Consider the following 5,832-nt stretch of genomic DNA (forward strand, 5'->3'; position numbering starts at 1 on the left):
AAGTAATTAATACAAATATATATATATATATATATATAACACATTCTTATTGAACAAAATGAGAAAAGTGATTGTTACAAATATAACGCACTCCTTTCTCTCTACAAAAATTTATAGGTCTAACTATTTCACATATCATTAGTCATTATCTATCGGAAATGAAATTTAAAATACACGAAAATGATTTTTTAGGGTTTATATATATTGATCGAGAAGCCAAAAATCATAAGATGGCAGGACATTGAGATTGAGATACAAAGATATAAAATCGTATTTGATAGAAGAGATAACATATCAAGAGACATTGAATTAGTGTATTTTGTACCATCTTAACAAAAAAATACAGAAACGCTAATAAAAAATACAACTTTTTTTTATTATTCTTGTTAATTTTTTATAATTATATTTTTTATTATTATATTTTTCGTTTCAAATTTTTTGAATGAAAAAATTAAAAATAAATTGGATTTTTATAATTTATTTTAATTCAAACAGAATACAAGAATACAAAATTTTGTGTTTCTATCTTTTATGTCTTGTTCTCAATATCTTGTCTTATCCTGTGGCGAGAAACAAACGCAGAAAAGTTGATGATTTAATAGAAGAGTACATCTGAAAGCTCCAAATCATCAGCATCCTCACAACTTTGCATGACGATCACTTCTCGATAACACATACATCTATAGAACATTTCGGATCGAATCTGCTCCATTAACACTTACCTATTAAGTTATTATCAAATCACAAATTGCAATGATGAGTTGAGAAGATGAATTTCAAAACCATGAATGTAGTGATGTAAGTTGTACCCAAGAGTTCCCCCAAACACTTCATTGGAGGTAAGGATTAGGTCGACGACGACCATCAGTCGCATGAAGCGTTCAGAGGAACTCCAGGAGACAACCAACAAATTAAATTCACCCCCATTGCACATGTCCTGGCTAGAAACATGCACAACAACAACTATATTTATATAGTGGAGAGATTTATGTTGCGGGACAAAAATAAATTAAAGGTGTATGTGAATGTTATGTTTCTTTTGTGGGCATGGAGAAATCTATGTAATTGACTTCTTTCTAATAAATTATTCTAGGCATGAATGAACCTAGACATGATTGTTAACTAGGAAGGGGTGACCTAAAGAGAGATACAGTTGTTGTGACTTCTGAGTGAGGGAGTGGGCTCTAGCTACATCAGAAGGGGAGATTCGACATGTTTCAAAAGCTAAAAATTTGATATTCTTCTTTGAAATTCTTTTAGTCGTTTTCATAGCTATGACTACTCATGCATATAACTTTATGGCCAACTCAATAAATATGAAAGGTAATTATCGTTGTTTGGAGACCCGTTGTTTATAAATAAAAGTTTGACAACAGAAAATAATTATTATCGTGTATAAAAGTACGACTATAATACGTATACATCAAAATTAATCACTAAATTAGCCATTAGTATAAAATATATATTAAAATATAAATATATATTAAAAATAAATTAAACTATACATATATTTATATACAAATATATTACTTAATAATTTAATATTCTCCCTTTTTTTTACATAGTATTTTCGTCAAATGCACAATTATTAGAAAATTTGGAAATAGCAATTAGGATAATATTACTAAATAATTTTTACTAGTCAAGAGAAAATAATAATAAAATAATTTCAACGATTTTATAAATATATATAATTAATAGGTCTTAATAAATTTTGTTTAGAAAAATGAAAGTTATGATATTATGAAAAATTACTTAAATGACAGATAAAAATGAGAGAGTGAGTATTTAATAATTAGTAGCATAGTTAACTAATAAATTATTTAGTTATATATATATTAAAAATATATATTCAATGCTAATAAAAATTTATGTAGTTAATTGAGGAATGGAACCTTTCTTAAATTGTGGCTTCAAAATTATAATCATATTACATGATTACAAAAAATTAACTCTCAATTAGTCTGAAGGTACCATATCTTAGAGGGTGAGGATTGAAGAAGAAAGGAGACTGAAGATTGATGAAAAGAATAAAGAAAAATGAATTTTATTGATTACTTAGCAAAATAAATAAAAATCAATTTAGTACAATAGCATGCATCTACTTATAAAGAGTGATGGAAGTTTATGGAGATCTTAAGGATATGAAAAGGTGTGATTTGTGCTAAAGATGTGACTTGTGTTAACTCATAACAGAATTACCTGTCTTAACTGACACTCTCTCATCATAACATCCATCATCATCTCTACTTGTCTTTGTTCTGTTTTATTGACAGCTATACACTTATCATCATCTCCAGCAAACTTCATTCTACTCTGTTAAGTATGAACAATTCTGACTTTCAGCAATAAGTTGCTGACCATGAACACTGAGCTTGGCACGGAAATGGAGAAAGCTCTTTGAGGGTATTGCCTTTCTAAGAATGTCAGCTAGCTGCACTGACCCTAGAATATGGCTGACCCGAATCTCTTTATTGTTGACATGATCCCTAACAAAGTGCAGATCAATCTCGAAGTGCTTGGACTTGGAGTGGAGGATAGGATTGGCAGCAAGCAAAACGACGCTGAGATTATCACAATACAACATTGGTACTTCGGGTGATGGATACAGCAATTCACTCATCATGGTTTTTATACAAATTAACTCTACTACTGCATCTACCATACTTCGATATTCAGTCTCAGTACTTAATCTTGCTACTATCGACTGCTTCTTTGACGCCTAAGAAATCAAATTTGAGCCAAGAAAGACACAATGATCACTGGTGGACTTCCTATCATCTGGATACCTAACCCAGTCTGAGTCACTATAAGCAGTTATGCCCATAGAGGAATCATGTTTTATATGTAAACCATAGCTAGCTGTGCCACTCAAGTATCTTAGTACCCGTTTAACCATTCTTCAATGACAATCCAAAGGAGCTTGAACAAATTGAGACAGCTTGTTAACACTGTAGCAGATTTCAAGCCTTGTTATTGTGAGATACTACAGACTGCCAATGATCGATCTGTATAGCTTTGGATCATAGAAGCTAGACCCACTAAGAGCTAAGATCTTCACAGTGGATGGCTGAGGTGTGTGGCAGGAGGCACAACCAACCATACCATCTTTCTTTAATACTTCCCCAACATATTTCTACTAAGTGAGCACTAGACCACCATCACAAGTTCTGGTTATTTGAATTCCAAGGAAGTAGTGTAGGTCTCTTATATCTTTGAGAGCAAATTTTTTGTTCAGCTTAGCTATCACATCTGTTACAAGCGCAGAAGATTCACCAATCAAAATGATATCATCTACATACAAAAGCACATAATTTGGAGTCTATCAACAGTTTTGACAAAGACTGAGACATCAGACTTGGTAACTGCAAAATCAATCTCCCTTAATTCACTTGCCAGCTTATGATACCACTCTCTTGGGCCTTGCTTCAGCCATAGAGAGCCTTTGTAAGCTTGCATACTAAGGAGGGATCTCCTTGTTCATACCCTGGAGGTTGCCTCATATAAACTTCCTCCATTAAATCACCATGCAAGAAGGCATTATTAACGTCTAACTGTCTAATTACCCAGAATTTGGATACAGCGATGGATAGCAAGAATCTAATGGAAGTAGCTAGACTTTACCACTAAGCTATAGGTCTCTGTGAAGTCAGATCCATGTTTCAGAGCATACCCCTGAGCTACCAGCCTCGCCTTGTACTTTTGTAAAGAGCCATCTGCATTGTATTTCAGCCTAAATACCCATCTGCTGCCTATGGCTTCTCTATTGGGTGGAAGGCTTACTAACTCCCACGTATTGTTCCTGATTAGTGCATCATATTCTAGATCCATAGAAGCTCTCCATTCTGGAGAATTCTGAGCTTGCTTCATAGTTCTTGACTCCACACTGGCAGAGAAGACTTCTGCCTTCAGCCTTACTTCTAGTGATCATTGAGTGAGAATTAACAGCAGCATATACAGGTTCAGAATCCTCTGAAATTGGTATCTCAATGTCATTGATAGGGATAGGAGTGAGAATAGGGGAAGCTGCTATTGGTAAATGAGGTATGAGGGGCGAGGTTGATGGTTGAGGAAGAGTTGAAGGTGAGGAATTAGCTGAGTTTTGGTTCAAGCTATCTTGAGAGGGAGAGACCTGCTAACTTGAGACTGGATGGCTGAAGCTGACTTGCTGAGACCGAAACTACCTTGGTTCAACTATATTTGACAAAGGTCTAGGGATGAGTGGAATGGTTGGAATAGAGGGAGGTAAGGCATCTTCAGAAGCTGATACAGAGTTATTAGGAACCTGCTGTGTAGCTTGCTGAAAAGGAAACTTGTCTTCAAAGAATACAACATGAGGGGTAATAATAACTTTTCCATCATGAGTGAGACATTTATATCCCTTGTGAGATGTGCGATACCCAATGAATGTGCAAGGTGAGGACCTGAAATCCAACTTGTGCTTATTGTAAGATCTTTGATGAGGGAAGCGTAAACATGACTCGAAGCTAGTCATAAAAAGGCGTTTTGCCAAACAGTTTTTAAGTAGTAGACGTGCCCTCTAACACTGGTGTTGGAAGCATATTTATGAGCTTGGCAGCAGTAGTAAAGGCTTCTCCCCAAAATCTAGTAGGTATGGATGCCCCTGCAAGTAAAGTAAGGCCCATTTCAACCACATGGCGATGCTTCCTTTTAGCAGTTCCATTCTGCTGATGGACATGAGGACATGAAAATCTGCATACAACTCCTTTTGCCTGCAACAGCTTAGATAAGTTTTTATACTCAGTAGCATTGTCACTTTGCAACATTTTCAACTTTGTATTTAATTGCAATTCAACCAATTGTTGAAAGTGATTAAATACTGATTTTAATTGAGCTCTAGATTTAATGAGATAAAGCCATGTATACTTTGAGAATGCATCGATAAAGTTTATAAAGTACCAATGTCCATTAGTGTCTGAAATGGGTGCTTACCCCTAAATATCAGAATGTACAAGATCCAATGGATGGTTATACACAATTTGAGAGGAAGAGAAAGGTAAGTGGTGGGATTTTTCAATACAACAAGCTGAGCATTTAAGTTTGGTTACAGAAGAGGAAATTTGACAAGTCTTTAATACTTGTGATACAATGCTATGATTTGGGTGGCCTAATCTAGCATGCCAAATTAGGACATCACCCTTATTTCCTAATGCAGAAGTGTATGCTTCTGGTTTACTTTGACCAGTTGTGAACTTATAAAGGCCTTTGTGAACAATGCCTTGAAGAACAATCTCTTGAGTGTCTTTGGTTTTTATGCAGCACCTATCATCATGAAATTCAAAGAAAATTTGATTGTCACAGCAACATTGATATACACTCATCAAATTCTTTGTTATTTTAGGCACACATAGCAGTTTTCTAAGGTGTAATAATCTAGAGCTCAAATCAAATTTAATGCACAAATTACCAACAAAGAAAATTGGCAAACCTATTCCATTGCCTACTATAACTTGCTCATCACCACAATACTCCTCCTTCTCTAACAGATTCTGCTCAGTGTGAGTCATATGATGCGTAGCTCCTGAGTCAAGATACCAATTCAGATTTTAAACTGTGGCAGGCGTTGCCAGGACATTACAAAAGTTGGCACGAGGCTGAGACACCTGCTGAAGGACCTGATTGTTTCCACTGCTATACCCTTTATTGCCATAGGGCTGATTGCTTGCTTTGCTGTATCCACCATATCCTCCATTTTCATTTTTATAGTCACCTTCATAGAAGTCTTCATTGTACTTATACCAGCAAGTTCTAGCCGTGTGACCTATTTTATTGCACACTTGATACTGTGGTTTCTCATCCTGATAACCTCTC

This window comes from Arachis duranensis, chromosome 5, assembly GCF_000817695.3.
Source record: "Arachis duranensis cultivar V14167 chromosome 5, aradu.V14167.gnm2.J7QH, whole genome shotgun sequence".
NCBI lineage: Eukaryota > Viridiplantae > Streptophyta > Magnoliopsida > Fabales > Fabaceae > Arachis > Arachis duranensis.